The sequence below is a fragment of the Aedes albopictus genome, chromosome 2 (assembly GCF_035046485.1).
Source record: "Aedes albopictus strain Foshan chromosome 2, AalbF5, whole genome shotgun sequence".
Lineage (NCBI taxonomy): Eukaryota > Metazoa > Arthropoda > Insecta > Diptera > Culicidae > Aedes > Aedes albopictus.
In genome coordinates, this window is record NC_085137.1 from 419,268,975 (window position 1) to 419,286,820 (window position 17,846).

General features: G+C 40.5%; 1 protein-coding gene across 1 annotated transcript in view; it reads left to right on the forward strand.

The window, feature by feature from the left end:
* Positions 1 to 856: 856 nt before the first annotated feature.
* The window catches only part of LOC115266887 (uncharacterized), a 38,776-nt gene continuing 21,786 nt past the window's right edge, over positions 857 to 17,846 (forward strand). The window contains exon 1 of the mRNA XM_029873488.2: positions 857 to 1,127. The gene's annotated coding sequence lies outside the window, so the exon portion shown is untranslated. The remainder of the gene's footprint in view (positions 1,128 to 17,846) is intronic.

Here is a 17,846-nt window from a genome sequence, read left to right on the forward strand (position 1 = left end):
AATATGAAACCCAGCAAAGATGGGACTGTTATGCGAGTGGGGGCAGTATCTCTTTCCCTACCGGAACCGGTTGCAGCATATCCGAAATATTTGGCATGTTGTTTTTGTATTTCTTGAAAAAAAAAAAAATACAAAATTTAGCCATTTAACCAAGCTTATTATTTGGTAAAATTCTATGAGGGGTGATACACGACTTATATTACGCAAAAATAGACCATTTTCAATCACCCCCCTCCTCAATATGTCACACTTATTGTATGAGACTTCAAAATTTTTTGTATGGGTCATCACGTTATGCAATACACCTCCCCCCCCCCTAATAGCGTGAAGTAATTTGTGTATGGCCCCTGATAATATTCGAGTGGTATTCTTAGAGAAATACTTGGCGAAATTTCTTGTGATTTCCGAAAAAAACAAATTTTGATAATTATGGCTGGGATAATAGTGTATTTCTTGAGATATTTTTCTGTAACTCTGAATTATTGATAATCTAGACTTGGCTCGAATTTGAAGAAACAATTTTTTTAACGAATTCATAGAAAAATGAACATGTGAGGTTCCGAGCAGAAAAAACGCATACAATCCAAATAAATAATTCTAGCAAAACTCTGATGAGAAACTCGGATAGATAGTTCTCCGGAGACTTCATGTGGGATTTCTTCACAAATCTATGCAAGGATTTCTGCTGCTATTCTTCTTGCATAGCATAGCCAATAAGATTCAAACAACAAACAATGATCACAATTTGCCATCACAGACAGCTCGGCAACACCTGAGCTGAGGCTACACACCTATGCAGTCAAATGATCACCAGAACACACTTCTCAGCGCTGCCGCCACAACCGTTCCAGAGCGCCTTCCAATCAGTTAAACGCGAACTTCGGTCGCGATCAGATCGCGGTTTTCACCCCTTCCATCCGAATATAAAAACGCCAAAAACACAGAGAGACAGAAAGAGAGAGTGACTAACGTTAGAACGTGAGTCGAGAGAGAAAAAAAACATATCGAAATTGTTTATCACATCGGTGTTAAATAGATGATACGTGTACCGGATTGCTAGCTACTGGCTGTTGGAGACATTGAAGTTTCGCTTATTATCTACGAAACGACTGCTGAAACGAATCAGTGTGAGTGCATTTTAGTTCTAACGATATCAGAGGGTTGTGCGCGATCGCCGTCGTTATCTTGGATTAAGCCTTGGATGTTATCAGAGTTGCCCTTTGTGTGAGCTTCAATTCTTCTGTAAGCCCTAACATGTGCGCAGATCTACAGGTGTTCCGATCGCCAAAAAGCGTGATCATGTTGATCACCGCGAACTCAGAGTCCTGTCAATTAATCAATTAACTTCACGCGGCTCCGTCTCAGTCACAGACTCATTAGACTGTAGGATAAGTGAATGATCGCGATCGCGCGCGCACTTCAAACGGCAGTATGCGATCACGTTTCTGACTTGCTGTAGGTTCCGAACGGACGGGTGGCTGGCCACCAGAAAAGGAAACGAATGTACAAGCACAACATCTAGGTATGTCAACAAGCAGTAAGGTGGAACTGAGACACCACACTGACTGACTGCAACCTGAGAATATGGAGATAGTCACGGATGACATCATTCGAAGGCGTTTACGAGAATTCTTCGACTTGGAGACTTATTGAAATGAATAAGGCTCGATCGAAGACCGGTTCGCGCGTGCAAGAATTGGCTTCGATGCCAGCCAGTGGACCGAGATTTGCGACGTAGAATTTTTCGATTTCGGAATGAATATCGGTGTTAAAGGTGAAACGTCTGTGTGTGCTATGGGCAAAAAAGCGGTTCTAAGTTTTTTTTTTTTGCGAAGTTGAAGTGCTGAGATAAACGACACAGGATTTACAACTGCACAAAACACATGTTGCATGGTGGCACGGCACAATGTTTGTTTTTATTTTCATTGCCTCTGGCGTCTGGTCTCTACACACCTCGAAGATATGCGATTGTTTACTCCTGTTGGCTGAGTATTCACATATTGTGTACTGCTAATGAGACAAGAATAACTGTTCAAAAGTGGGAATGATGTTTGATTTGAATAGCGTTCGAACCAGCTCTTGTCTATCACATGACAGACATGGATCATTGATGGCATAGTAGCAGTTACTATGAATGTCTAAAAATAAACAAGTGACCTTCAAATATTTAAAACGGTTTTTTATTGATGATGTCAAACTTGATGCCAAGTTGGATATATTTGCGGCTTTGATATGACTCATGCAAATGAATGAATTATGACGTTTTGGTAGATTGTTTTTCATGAAATCACTTAGCATGAGCCCGACAAATAGAATTGGTATAATATTAGTAGTAGTGTGATTATCGTTTCTAACGTTTTCATAAAATACTATCTTTGACTGAAGTTGTATCTGTTTTCCGTACCACTTGAGTTAAGATGTTCTTGCGAATGAAGTCTGTGACACCGGAGCTTTACGGTTTTCGGATGTAGAAAACATACACTGTAGAACTGTGGTCTAGAACTAACTTTATTACTAATGCTAAGCCTTATATATATGAATGAATGTACAATACATTCTACCTGATTTGACTCATTATCTTTTGGGTCCCTTTCTTATTATCTCTACTTTGTTATCGCCGCCACTATCGGTGCGTCACTATTTTCATTACAATTTATGGGTCTCTTTCTTGGTCCTTCGTAGAAGATTAGTTTATGACGTAATTGTCTTGGGTAGCAGAGAATTATCAACTATGCGCATATTGCAACTAACAATATGCCATGCGGTGCGCTGTATAACTTAAGGAAAATGACAACTTGAGTTTGAAATGCAAATTGATTGATTCGCGTTCGTTACATTCCGGACCCCGTAAATCTACTAGATTTACAATAATAATTGTCGATAAGCGATTTATTACTTATTATATGAAATGATATTAATATTGTCTTTTTACTTAGGACTAGACATTTGTGTTGAATTTTGGATACACATTTCCTCTATACAGGTTCATTTCTGTTCCTTCTGTTTCATTGTTTGGTTGTTGATTCTCTTCTGAACATCTATTATTTTCCATTTTGTTTACCGTCTCCCTTCTAATGTTTTTATGCGACAAAAAATTAGTTAATGAGTCCCAGAATGATGCTATTAGTTTCCAACTGAAACCATAGATGTCATATAATATCTGACTATGTATGATTGTATCAACAATAAATTTTAAACCTCGAGCGAATAGGTAAATACCGATGAATGTTGACGTAGTGTTTCCCAACCATGTGCTCCAAGACAACACTTTGTTCCAGTACTTATGTATTGCACCATCAATTATTTTCTCAGATAATAAAGCATCAAATCTAAAGCCTTGAGTATTAGGATTTTGTCCAGCTAAAATTTTATAAACTACAGAAGATGCTACACGTCTTTCACCTTGTTCATATATCATGTTCCTCATTTTGACCAAACTGTTGGAATCATAAACCCCACTCTCCATTAAGTTTGGCAATGGCGTGTATGACCAGCTGGTAACAATATCAGTTGATAGTTTACTTGGCGCAGTGGTTTCTCGTAATCTTCCATCTGTGGTGTACCATCTGCTCCCAAATTTGAATTTGGCAGGAAGTAGAGGAGTACACTCTATTTCTGTTCCTAATGTTTGTAAAACGCGTGTAACTGGAGCTAAAAACATTGACACATTATTGTAAAAAACGGGAATTTCTTGATAACATTGCTCAGTAAATCTTGGTGTAATGTAAACAGGTTTACACTCCAAAACGTGCAAAACTTCGCCAGCGACTACTGCTGTGTAACCATTTCTCTTCATTATGCTGCTGACGAATTCATTCGGGTTAAGCCTAGCCAGTGTAAGCTTAGTTTCTAAAAGAACTTTATCTAACTTACACATTTCAGCCATAACCATATTGTAAATATCATTTAAAGATTGACCAATATAACTTTCTACAAGAGTAATTTTGGAATTAAAATAAGTAAACAAATCCAAATTTTTTCCACTGTTTGCTTTTCGTGTAAATGGAGATCTAATACTCTCTGTTTCAATTATTAAAATTCTAGGATGATCAGTAGTAAATCCGTTGTAACCACAAATGCGAGTATCTTCTCGTGTTTTGATCGAAAATACTTGCTTTTCTGAAATAGTGCTGTAAACCACTGAATGAGTTTGCTTTATATTACCCTCTAAACTTGTAGTTTTATTGACAAGTCCTTCATAAATTACTTCAAATTCAGTTGTTTCACAGGACTGATTCAAGTCTACATTCCAGGTCAAATAACCTTCTTCGGAATCTAGACATGTTCCAATTGAATACGAACACATTAAACCATTTTTCAAATATATCTGATCATTTTCAAGGTCAATATTTGCAATATAGTCGTATAGAGCAATCTCGTACTCATAATAAACTAGTGCCCCAGTCCATGTATAGAATGGTGTACTATATGTGCCTCCGTTGCATGAATTTCCAGTCACGCTACCTACAATAAGCGTTTCACCCCTTGTAGTGGAATTTAACTTCAGCTCATTAATTTGTCTGTCATGAGTCAGCGATACAATTCCTAAAGCGTGTACCTTTGTACATTCTTCTGAATTGAACTCTTTGACGATGTAAGAATATCCATACTGATAATCTGAAGTATGCGAAAATGCTCCACAATGTCTTATGGACCTTCGAATTATTACCTTACATTGAAGAACTTTAGTTAAACTTTTTACATTCCTTTGTAAAACCTGTATTGTTATTTCTGTTGAACTCAAATTACTTTTCTGAGGAATACAAGAAGCTACATCAAGAAGCGAGTAACTTGTCATGTTTACCTCTGGGTTGGCACAATCAAATGCTATCAATCCTCTAGTTTCGAAACCAAAGATTAATGTAAACATGTATACAAGCAACATAAACGATATGAAGTTACTAGGATTTTTTGTTCTTATGGTTTTATTCGAACGTAGATTGCACATTTCTTCATGATCATCTTGATTCGGGATTAAATCTGGTGAATCTAGTTTCTTCGGTTCTGAAAGTGGAATTGTGTCATGACTTCCTTGAAAGTTTTGAGTTTGTTGAAATAAATCATCATTTGTTTCTAAAGATGGCTTTGGCTTTTGAATTTTCCGAACATCTAAAACTGCCACTTTGACGGCTGGTCTTTCATAAATACCTTTAGATGTTTTAATTTCAGCAGATCTTACTTGTCCATCTTTAGCCATTCTAACACTGATTACTCGACCTTTCAGCCATGTTCCAGGAGGTGCCTTATCATCAGTTATTACAACAATATCGTCAACTTTAATAGGTTCAATTTGATTAGTCCATTTATTTCGTTTCAACAATAATGGAAGGTACTCTTTCGTCCACCGATCCCAAAAATATTTCCCATAGTTTTGAACCTTTTTCCAATGATGTTTTTCTAAGTGAATTGCAGTTGGATCATAAGGTGGTACATATTCTCCAGCACGACCAATTAGAATATGAAATGGTGTCATTATTTCGTCGTCGATATCTTCTACTGGTATGTGTGTTAATGGACGAGAGTTTAGAATAAATTCTACTTGGATCAGAGCAGATCTTAAAATTGCTGGTCGTGGTAAACGACTACCATACTGCTTCAGCATTTTATATAGCGATAACTTTATGATTTTAATAAGCCTCTCCCATACTCCGCCGAAATGGGATGCCGCGGGAGGATTGAATGTCCATTTTAAGGCTAATGCTGCCGCATCACCGTTTCTCATTCTTTTATCAATATTCACAATTAGTTCTTTTAATTCATTGTCAGCTCCAACAAAGTTGGTGCCATTATCGCTGTAAAGGTGCTTAATTTTTCCTCTTCTGTTTTGAAAATTACGCAAACAGACAATAAAAGAATCTGTATCTAATTTCTCAGCCATTTCGATGTGAACTGCTCTACTAGACATACATGTAAAAATCACACCCCAACGTTTTTCTCTTGATCGTTTTACTGCAACTTCAAATGGACCAAAGTAATCCACTCCAGTATGCGTAAATGGATACAAGAAAGATTCGGTCCGATAATCTGGTAAGGGTGCCATCATGGGTGGTACTGGTTTTGCGTTAACAATAATGCATTCTTGGCAATATTTCTTGACCTTTTTCAAAAGTGACCTTTGTTTAATAATCCAAAACTTTTGAAGAATAGCTGCAATCACGACATTGTCATTCTGATGCAAATACCGTTCATGATATGTCTTTACAATTAAAAAAGAAATATTATGTTCATATGGTAATATAATTGGCTTTCTTGCTGATTCGGGTATGCTTCTTGCGTGTTCCAATCTTCCTCTTGCTCTGAGTACTCCATGATTATCAAGCATTGGACTCAATTTTCGTAAGTTGCTGGATTTTTCAATTTCTTTACCTTCTTTCAGTAATGTTACTTCCTCTGCGAAACAATCCCATTGAGCTTTTTTGAATATCGCGTTTTCAACCCATTTTACATCATCATAATTAGTGCTACGATCAAAATCTGTTTTATTTTTAATCCAATCGGTAAACTTTTTTATTATTAGAGTTCGCTTAACCAAACGCCACCAGTCCGAAAAATAATCGTCCTGAATAAAAGAGTAAGGATGTATTCTTTGATGAATGTTTACATAGTTTCTCAGCTCTTCATCAGTTTCCATACTTACTGTCCAGTTTGGCCAATAACTTTCTGATTTTCTTAAAAACGATGGTCCATTGAGCCATAATGATGCTCCCTTTTTAATTTTTGTACCTTCATCAGCAGGGTTTAATGATGATTTTATATATCTCCATTGATCCATTGAAGTTGTTTCTAAGATTTCAGCAACTCGATGAGCTACGAATTGCTTATACCGCCTATGCTGACTATTAATCCAGGCTAGGACAGTTTGACTGTCTGACCACATGACGCATTTTGAAATCGAAATTCTTAATTCTTTCTTTACGGTATTCAACAATCTTATCCCTAATATTGCTGCTTGCAACTCTAATCGTGGTATGGATAACATTTTATTCGGTGAAACTCTTGCCTTTGCTGACACTATATTCACATCAGTGCCATTTGCAGTAACACTTCTCAGATACACAACGGCAGCAAAAGCATTTTCCGAAGCATCTCCGAACATATGCAACTCATAAAACAATGCATTTTTCAAGGTCATACATCTTGGAATCTTAAAATGGGTGACAAGTTTAAGCATATCTATCCAAGAGTTCCAAAAATTTGATAAACTATCTGGTAACTGGCTATCCCAATCAGAAGATTCTTTATGCCATTTTTGTAAAAGAATTCTACCATGAATTGTGAAGTTCGAAATTAACCCTAAGGGATCGTAAATACTCATTACAAACGAGAGAGTTTCTCTCTTTGTAATCAACCTTGTGAATTCCAATCGATCAAGTTTTAATTGAAATTCGATCAAATCAGTTGTTGTATTCCAATAGATACCCAATACTTTATCAGTTGGTATTTCTTTATTCTCGAACCATTTTATTTCTGAAACATGAAGTCTTTCTGAAGGAATAACGTTGGCAAGCTGTTGCGAATTTGTAATAAAATTTCTTAGATGAAATCCAGCATACTGTTGAATATTTATAACACCCTGAACAACTTCAGATGCTTCTTTAATTTCATCAAAGCTATCCAAATAATCATCAACATAAAGGTTATTTTCAGAAGCCTCAGAAGCCTTTGGAAAATCATCCTTAAAAAGCTGTGCATTATAATTTTTCACTGCTTGAGCACAAGCAGGAGAACACGTTGATCCAAAAATCATTGATTCCATCACATATACGCTCGGATCCCTATCGGCCTCACATTGTCTCCAAAGGTATCTTTGTGCAGGCTGATCTTCCATAACAATTTTTATTTGCTGAAACATTTCTTGTATATCCCCTGTAACAGCGATTTTGAACTCTCTGAATCTTAGCAAAACACCGAACAAAGATTTTACTGTGTCAGGACCGGAAAGCAGTGCTGAGTTAAAAGATACTCCTTCTACTGCTGCAGCTGCATCAAAAACAATTCTTGATTTAGGTGGGACTTTGTTTTTATTTGTCACAATAAAATGAGGCAAATAATAGGTGTTTGGATGTTCCTGTAGTAGCTCACGTGGGCTAAGCTTACGGGCATAACCCTTTTTAACAAATCCTTCAAATGACTCAATTGCCCATTTTCTTAGCTCTGGTTTCCTAGCTAATGTCTTCTCCAATATTTCCAAACGTTTGAAAGCATTATTAAAACTTGGAGGGAAACTCATGCTTTCAGTTTTCCACAATAATCCTATTGAGTAATGTCCGTTTTCATATTTAATTGTATTTTTAATAATTGATTCAGCTCTTTCTACTTCTGCTGATTTTGGTAATTTATTAACGACGTTGACTCCAAAGTTTTCAGTAGAACAATAATTTTCAAAAATTGCTCTTAAATCTGTACTTTCATGCTCTCTAATGCAAAAAGAATATGAAGGCTCACCTCTATATACCTTACCGAAAATCAACCATCCTAGTTTGGTACGCGCTGCCATCGGCGAGTTCTCGTCACTTATCCTTCTGTCGGTCGTCAACAACAAATGAGCGTGCTCCATACCAATTAAAATCGTGGGCTTGGCGTTGACGTATCCCTGAACTGGAACATCAGCTAAATAAGTGAACTCCTTCTTCATGTGTTTAATATCCAATGTTTGCGTTGGAAGTTCAATGTCCTCGATGGTCCTGACATCCTTCATTGAATAAGTTTTTCCTCCATGTCCGCGTATCCACAGCTGTACTCTTCGGCTAGGTGATTCCTTTGAAACGTTCTGCGTCCAGGTTAATTCCAGTGGTTCTGACCGTCCATGGAGCCCAAGTTTATCCGCTACCGATTGATCCAAAAGGCTTAATGACGAGCCGGGATCAAGGAAAGCGAATGTTTCCAAAGAGAGGTTTCCATTCTGCAACGTTACTGGTACTATTTGATAATATACCGTTGATTTTCGACTTCCATGATGATTATTGTTAGTTTTGTCCTTCTCCAGATTTTGATTTTCCTTGGGTTTCTCGACGGCTGCTTTATGCAATAAACGATTGTGCATTCCCTTGCAACCGTCTATTTTGCATTCTCGCTTGCTTCTGCAAAACTTACTACCGTGTCCTTTGTTCAGGCAAGAAAAACACAGTTTCAATTGTTGAATTCGTTGTTGCCTTTGCTCAACATTGAGGTTTTTCAATATGTTGCACTTGAACGTTTGATGCTCATGCTTACAAATGTTGCACTGCATTTTTGAAGGATTGTTATGAATATTGATTCTGGGCTTTTGTTCCTTTCTTGCAGGTGGTGCTAATCTCCGTAATGTCGTTGCGTGAGTTTGCAGCCACTTATTCAAATCATGGAGAGTTGGCTGACTGACATTTCTTTGAAGCGCTTCTGTCCATGTTATCTGCATACTAAATGGTAGCTTTGTTACTATGTCAGTAATTAACCGATAATCATGAAGGAATTCTGGCTTGGCCAATGTTTCCATTGTCACAACCAAATCGTCCAATGCGTTAGCAATATCGATAGTATGGAGTTTGGGTTGATTCAATGTTTTTATCAGCTCGTTCAATAATTGCTGATAAATAGCCTCCGGTCTCCCATAAATTTCTTCAAGCCGTTGCATTATTCTAGGAACATTAGCAGCCCCTATCATCAAATTTGACACGCTCTTGGCAGCTTGGCCATACAGAGCTTCTTCCAATCTTGATAAATTTTCGAGATTGGTAAATCTACCTTCGGCAGATGTGTCCTTAAAAATGCTTTTGAATTTCGGCCATTCACGAGCCTCTCCACTAAATTTTGGAAGCTTGATTAATGCTTGCCTCGTCGCATTTAAAGAACCTTCAGACTGACGTCTGTTTGCCACATCTTGTTGAATTTTCAGCGATTCATTTAGCTGGTTCGCTAAATCAAACTTCACTTTTACGTCCAATAATGTCGCTCGTTCGATTTCCAGATATTCGCATTTGGCGCAAAGGAATCGCTCTTCTTGTGACGGCGTATGCTTAAGGTGCACACAACTAAGGTGGAACCACCTATCACAATCGTCACAAGACACCATATTATCCTTGGTGTCAGCTTCCTTGCATAAACGGCAGTTTCCGTTCTTATTTTCCACGAATTGGAACATAGCTTTTGATTTTGCCATCGCAAATGTTCACTTTACTCTCACCTGGTTGTTTGCTGCTACTTTGCTTCTCTGTTTCCTTTTGCCGGATCTGCGCGTTCACTTCTGATGACAGCTTCTAAAGGTATTTCCAAACCTTTTTGTTAATTCACACACTGCAGTTTCACTATTTTCAAAAATGTCCAATGTCCTAGTTTCACTTGAATTACCACTCTGGGTTTTAATATTCAACACACAAGGTATTTTAGACACGATTCGTGAATATCTATTCACAACTTTCGAATGTTTGCCACTATTGGCTCAAGATTTGTAACAGTTAAATTTTGTGACAATGCACAACACTCAGACTGCACTCCTGGCGACAGTAAACCACGTTACAAAATCAATCACTGTAGCTATTTATTACGACAACTTTTTATATTGTCGGAGTCCTTTCCACTTATTCTAGTTGATCTCCGCGCGCCGGTATCACTGCACAATTTCAACACAACGTCGCGAGTACTTTCCTCTCTGGAGCCACCAAAATGTGACACCGGAGCTTTACGGTTTTCGGATGTAGAAAACATACACTGTAGAACTGTGGTCTAGAACTAACTTTATTACTAATGCTAAGCCTTATATATATGAATGAATGTACAATACATTCTACCTGATTTGACTCATTATCTTTTGGGTCCCTTTCTTATTATCTCTACTTTGTTATCGCCGCCACTATCGGTGCGTCACTATTTTCATTACAATTTATGGGTCTCTTTCTTGGTCCTTCGTAGAAGATTAGTTTATGACGTAATTGTCTTGGGTAGCAGAGAATTATCAACTATGCGCATATTGCAACTAACAATATGCCATGCGGTGCGCTGTATAACTTAAGGAAAATGACAACTTGAGTTTGAAATGCAAATTGATTGATTCGCGTTCGTTACAAAGTCCTTTTTAAAGAAGTTCTTATATCCGCCATAGAACCTACAATTATTGATAACAATGCACAATGGTCACGGAACCTGACTAACAAGGAAACGTGTTTTCTGTGAATTCGCAAGGACTTTTAGACAAATATGATTTTAACAGTGTTTTGTTCCTAAAGATTCTTTCAAAGATACATATAAAAATGAAAATGGTTCACATTATTTAAGAAATTGCAAACAAATCTTTTTAATTTGCAGAAGTAGATTGTACGACATTTCCCCGAAAACCAGTTCCCCGAATGAAGTGTCCCCGAAAGTTTTCTCCCCGAATGTACCGTTTCCCCGAAAAGTGTATGTCATCTGCCATTTAACCTTCTTTAGGAATTACACTGAAAATATTCCACACGTTCGAACTACACGTTTCACACATGAATTTTCACTAGTTGGAAAACAATTGAATTTAACGTGTAAAACCAGTCGTAGATACACTTTTTGAAATCATGTGTAAGACACGTTAATTTGGCATATTTAATGTCAATTTTCTTGAGAATATCAGTAACAGGCACCCAGCTTCGGGTTCCTAAACAGAGATGAACCAGCCACGGGCTGAAAGTCTCTTTAATAAAGTTAAAAAAGAATAATAATAATTCGGGTTCCTGTTCTCCAAAAAATGAAGCATGTTAAGACATACTTCACACGGGCGAATCTGGTGATGTAAACTAAGTTATAGGCGAACCATTTCCATTATCGATACATAAACACACTGTCAAACACGATCAAATCATGTGTAAAAGACAGTGGTTTAGAACCTAAACTATTCAACACCTGATTCAAAAGAATTACACGTTAATATAGCTTGCTCTTTTAAACGATAAATTAACGTGTAAAAGAACATAAATGAGGCGTGTCGAATATTTTCAGTGTAGCTAATGCTCATCACGCTGACGCAGTACACGCTCATCGTAACCTGTTTCGATTATTATGAGCCCAATACACCAGGGAGGGTGTAGGCACGTCAAACTCGAACAAACTACGCCTACCTAACATGCATCGAGCGGGCCTTCAGGATTCGACCAGGCTCCAGGTCGCGCTGCCAGTCGACACTACCACACTCGCAAAAGATGAGCATTAGGCCTACCTTGCCGCTTGTGGATCCCCTGCAATACACGGGTTAGATAAACATTGGCTTTCGTTCACAAATTTTAATTCTTTGCCCAATTTGATGCTGTTTGAGAAGAACATTGGCTTTTGTAATACACTGAAACTTCCATTTAAGTCGATGCATGGCTGATCGAAAATAATTTTTACCATGCAGGCAATGACAAAACTATAAACTTTTATATTTTTTACCACTTCGCATGACTAAGGAGATTTGTCAAAAAATATAAAACTGTAGTTACCATTACCATCAAACCTCAATATCTAGGATCACCCGTGCATATGGGTCATTCCATATGAAGTGACCGACGGAGCGGAGTCAATTATTGACGTGACCTTTTGTAGTCCTGGCCTAACAAGTAGTTCGAACTGGAGAGTAGATGATGGCTACACTCACAGCGACCACCTGGCGGTTCGCTACAGTATCGACTACAATAACAGCAGACAGCGGATAGAAGAAGAGGCGGCTAGGCCAAGGCCAAGCCCTCGCAGGTGGAAGACATCATACTTCGACGAAGGGGTATTTAGGGAGGCGCTCCGCCGTGAGCGAAACTTATGTCGTTTTCGTTTTTGATTCAGTTCCAACCTGGGTTGGAACTGGATGAGTTCACAGTTTCAACCCCAACCCGACTTCGGTTTCGCTTGTACTAAAGTTTGTTTGAGTTAGTTTGACGTTTGTTTGTTTACACATTTTCCGCCAATCCAGTTCCAACCCAGGTTCAAAAACGAATTCGACATTAATCGGTTTAGACGGCGACGAGCTGGTAGCGGTGCTCTCACGTGCGTGTGATGCGACCATGCCTAGGCGAGTCCACCCTAGAAATGGGAGGCCACCGGCTTACTGGTGGACCGACGCGATTGCGGACCTGCGCCGCGCCTGCCTACGGGCTAGGCGGCGGATGCAGCGAGCACGATCAGAGGAAGAGCGAAACGAACGGCGGGTGGTGTTCGCCGCTGCAAAAGCCGCGCTTAAGACCGAGATAAGAGCAAGCAAAAAGGCCTGCTTTGAGGGTCTCTGTCAGAGTGCCAATACGAACCCGTGGGGTGACGCCTACAGGATCGTTATGGCCAAGACGAGAGGTGTGATGGCTCCTACAGAGCAATCTCCAGAGATGTTGGAGGGGATCATTGGAGGACTTTTTCCGCGTCATGATCCTAGTCCTTGGCCTCCTTTCGTAGGACAGCCGGGGACTGGGGCTGGCGATGAGGAGAGGGTCACCGATGTGGAACTTGCGGGGATAGCTAAGTCCCTTAGCGTAGGTAAGGCCCCAGGTCCGGACGGAGTTCCGAACCTGGCCTTAAAAGTAGCTATTGCAGAAGCTCCCGAGATGTTCAGGTCTGCTATGCAGAAATGCCTGGACGAGGGAGTTTTCCCAGAAGCTTGGAAGAGGCAGAGCCTGGTACTATTGCCAAAGGCGGGGAAACCACCCGGAGACCCGTCGGCATATAGACCAATATGCTTGATTGACACGGCGGGGAAGGTGCTCGAAAAGATCATCCTCAATAGAATGTTGCGGTTCACCGAGGGCGAAAATGGTCTTTCAAGTAACCAGTACGGCTTCCGGAAGGGGAGGTCCACCGTAGACGCTATCTTGTCGGTTACAAAAACCGCCGAGAAAGCACTCGAGCCTAAGAGGAGGGGAATTCGCTTCTGCGGGGTAGTGACTCTGGATGTAAGGAATGCATTTAATAGCGCCAGTTGGGCTGCTATTGCCGATGCGCTCTTGCGTCTGGGGATACCGGAGTACTTGTACAAGATTCTCGGAAGTTACTTTCAGAATCGCGTACTAGTATACGACACGGAGGTGGGTCGGAAGTGCTTTCACATAACCTCAGGAGTCCCGCAAGGTTCCATCCTGGGTCCGGTGTTATGGAATGTCATGTACGACGAGGTGTTGAGGTTAGAGTATCCAGTGGGAGTGGTGATTGTCGGATTTGCCGACGACATTACGCTCGAAGTCTACGGTGAAACGATCGAGGAGGTAAAGTTGACTACCAACCACTCGATCAAGGTTGTGGAGGCGTGGATGCGGTCCAGGAAACTGGAGCTGGCTCACCACAAGACAGAGGTGACGGTTGTTAACAACCTGAAGTCGGAGCAGCAGACGGAGATCAGTGTAGGGGACTGTACTATCCTGTCAAAGCGCTCCGTCAAACACTTGGGCGTGATGATCGACGATAAGCTTACCTTCGGTAGCCACGTCGATTATGCCTGTAAAAGAGCCTCCACAGCCATTGCGGCACTGTCCCGGATGATGTCCAATAGCTCTGCGGTGTACGCCAGTAAGCGCAAGCTTCTGGCTAGTGTTGCTACGTCCATACTTAGGTATGGCGGCCCGGCGTGGGGCACCGCGCTAAGTACTAAATGCTACCGACGGAAGCTGGAAAGTACTTACAGGCTTATGTGCCTGAGGGTTGCGAGCGCGTACCGTACCGTGTCACACGACGCTCTCTGCGTCATTACTGGTATGGTGCCTATCAGCATTCTTATCAGTGAGGACATGGAGTGCTTCGAAATGCGCGGCACAAGAGGCATACGCAGGACTGTCAGGATGGCCTCTATGGTCAAATGGCAGCGCGCGTGGGACAGTTCCACCAAAGGAAGGTGGACCTATAGGTTGATACCGAGGGTAGATAGTTGGATTAATAGGCGCCATGGGGAAGTCACATTCCACCTGACACAGGTCCTTACAGGACATGGTTGCTTCCGACAGTATCTACACCGTTTCGGGCATGCGGATTCTCCCGAATGCCCAGTGTGCAATGGTTTAGAGGAAACGGCGGAACACGTTTTGTTCGTGTGCCCGCGTTTTCGCACAATGCGTGACCGCATGCTTGCCACATGCGGGGAGGACACAACTCCGGACAACTTGGTCCAGAGGATGTGTAGGGATGAGTTTGGCTGGAACGCCGTTTCAACGGCTATTACCCACATCGTCTGGGAGCTACAGAGGAGGTGGCGCGTGGACTCGGAGAATGGCTAGTCCAGATGCAGTACAAGAGGTGGTCCAGGGGTTCGGAGTCGGCTTCGTAGGTCATACCGGTGCCCTGCGGTCGAGATCGACCCTTACAACGATTAAGTGGCCGCGGAGAGGAAGTCCCGGTAGCGGTGCTGTCGTGGCGTCGGTCTACTGGGTTGGATCCGAGCCCGCGGTTGGAAAGGGGTCCCCGGCAAGGGTCGGGGTAGGTGAGATCCTGCTGTCTGCAACCTACGGGTGCATCTGATAGGGCCTGAAGGGTAGTGATACCCTTCCTTTGCGGGCAGGTCAGATCGGGTTGCACGTGGGCATCAGTTCTTGATGTCCGCTCAGCAGTAGGGCGCGGGCGGGGTTGACCCTGCCCGCCTTCCGAGGACAAAGGGAGTGGCGAGGACCACTCGGGAAACTGGCTAAGCGCCAGCATGCTATCGTGATGGACTCTCCAAAGCGAGCCATCGATGTTCGTTGCTGCAGGCTACGCAGCTAACCTTGTGGGTGCGATGTGCACTAGCCCCTCTCTGAAGCAATACCTTCTTGGTGGTTCCGGAGAGACGTAGGGTTTGGCGACCATAGGAATGGTTTAGTGGGTACGAGGAGAGAGTAGTCCTGGATTTTACTTTTGTTGTAGAAGACGGCCTGTCAGACCTACACTACCCTAACCTTCTGTTAGGGTGTCTGTTGTGCAGATTATCCCCCTATGGTTTAGAAGGAAAAAAAAAAAAAAAATATGAAGTGATCGAGAAAATGTGAAAAGTTGCAATCGACCATCACGGATTTGAACCAAATTTGGCTGAAACATTTCTTTAGGTGGAAAAAGAAAAAATCCAAATTTTGGTGCCGATCGGATCACCCCTCGGCCCGTGGCAGCACCCCTCGTTTTGGCCGATATGAAAATTATCCTCTCTTTCTTTTATTTTTATCATTGAAACGATTGCACATACACATTTTCGACCTTCGGCTTTTTTAAAGGAAATCGTTCAGGGAATCCAGAAAAAATATTTTTTTTTGATACAGTGTTGCCAGATATCATATTTTTCAATTTTAAAACTAAAAATCGAATTATCTCAAAATACGTATATTTTGATTTTAAAAATTTTGATTCCATTGTGTTTATCAGACGTTTTTCGATCGAAAAAGCTTAACTCCCCAAGGTAATTTGCGTCGTTCCTGAGATATAGCGGTTTTAAGAAAAAATATTCATTTTTTTCATATAAAGTTTCAGATAAAATCAGGAGCAGTTTATAAATTTCGCAAAAAAAAAAAAAAAACATTGTTCGATGCCATATAAAGACGTTTTGTGTTGATTTGAACAAAATCAAGTATAATAAGGATTAAAAAATGTGACAGTGTTGCCAGTTTATCTTTTTTATTATACCATGAAACCTAACCTTCAAGTGTTTGGCAATGTACAGGTTATTCTGAAAAATCGCACCATGTGTGTTGCAAGATGTGTAAGCAAGATAAAAACAATACACATCTTCTCTAACGACCTTGTTGTTGACCTTTTCTTCACAGACAAACAGACGTAACACCTAGAACAATTTTCGTGAAAATCCATCGCCTAGTTTACACTACCATCACCTGGTGTAAATGTTTCACGATACACTGCATTGTGCAATATCGTCAACAGAATGCATTAGTGTGAAACGGAAAATGCTTAGAAAAACGATGCGCGCACCTGGTTGTGAAAGCTACAACTATAAAGGTTTAAATCGTGGTCGATGGAAATTTTGCCAATGTTACGTCTGTTTGTCTGTGTTTTCTTGTTTATGGTCCCATCTGACAAAATGACCCAATAATTGACAGTTATTGTTAGTTTGATAGTTAGCAATAAAAAAAATGTTTTATTGGAAAAGATGAGGATAAATTGTTAAAATATAAAATATATCTATTGTGAAATTCATTTCAATTGTCATTTTATTCATTTCAACTATGTTGTAGATGGAAGTGTTGCCACACATGTCATTTTTATTGTAAAAATCTAATTTACACGAAAGCTTTCGTAAATAGATAACATCAAACATATCGAGCACATTTCCCCACTAGCACACATGTTCTACATCAGTTTTTATGACTTTTATATGACCAAATTTGGTCATATAGGAGTTATTTCGACTCTTCTAAAACATATATGCTACTAGGGTTGGCAACACTGCATGATTATGAGCATAGATGGCAACACAATTCATGATTGCTACTCCATGGTTAATCGCAGCGAACGACAGTCGCTTTAGTTTGTGTGTTTGCTTGTCAGCGACGACAGCAGCCACTTCGATCACCCACCAGCATTCTTCACCATTCGCCATTCATTCATTCGCTTGCGGTCAAGACTGTGACGAACGGCAACGAATATCCATGTCAAGCAACTTGCGCATGGCTTCCCACTGGTGATGGGGTTGCGTGCTTGATCACGACTATCCGTTTGTTGCATCTTTCTCGATTCGCTTCAGCAAAGAGGAGTGAATATGAATGGAGTTAGGCGAATATACCGATCCTTAATATGATACTATACATTGTCGATCTGGGAGTCATCTATAATTGATCGAACAATCGATTTGATTTATCGGAATTAACCTTCGCGTACAATCGATCTCTTTTCCATGCAAAAAAAAGCCTAAGAAAAGTAGTTATCACCCCTCTAGGGAGCAAACGCCACTAATCCATTTCACTCAGAAATTTTAGTTCATTCTT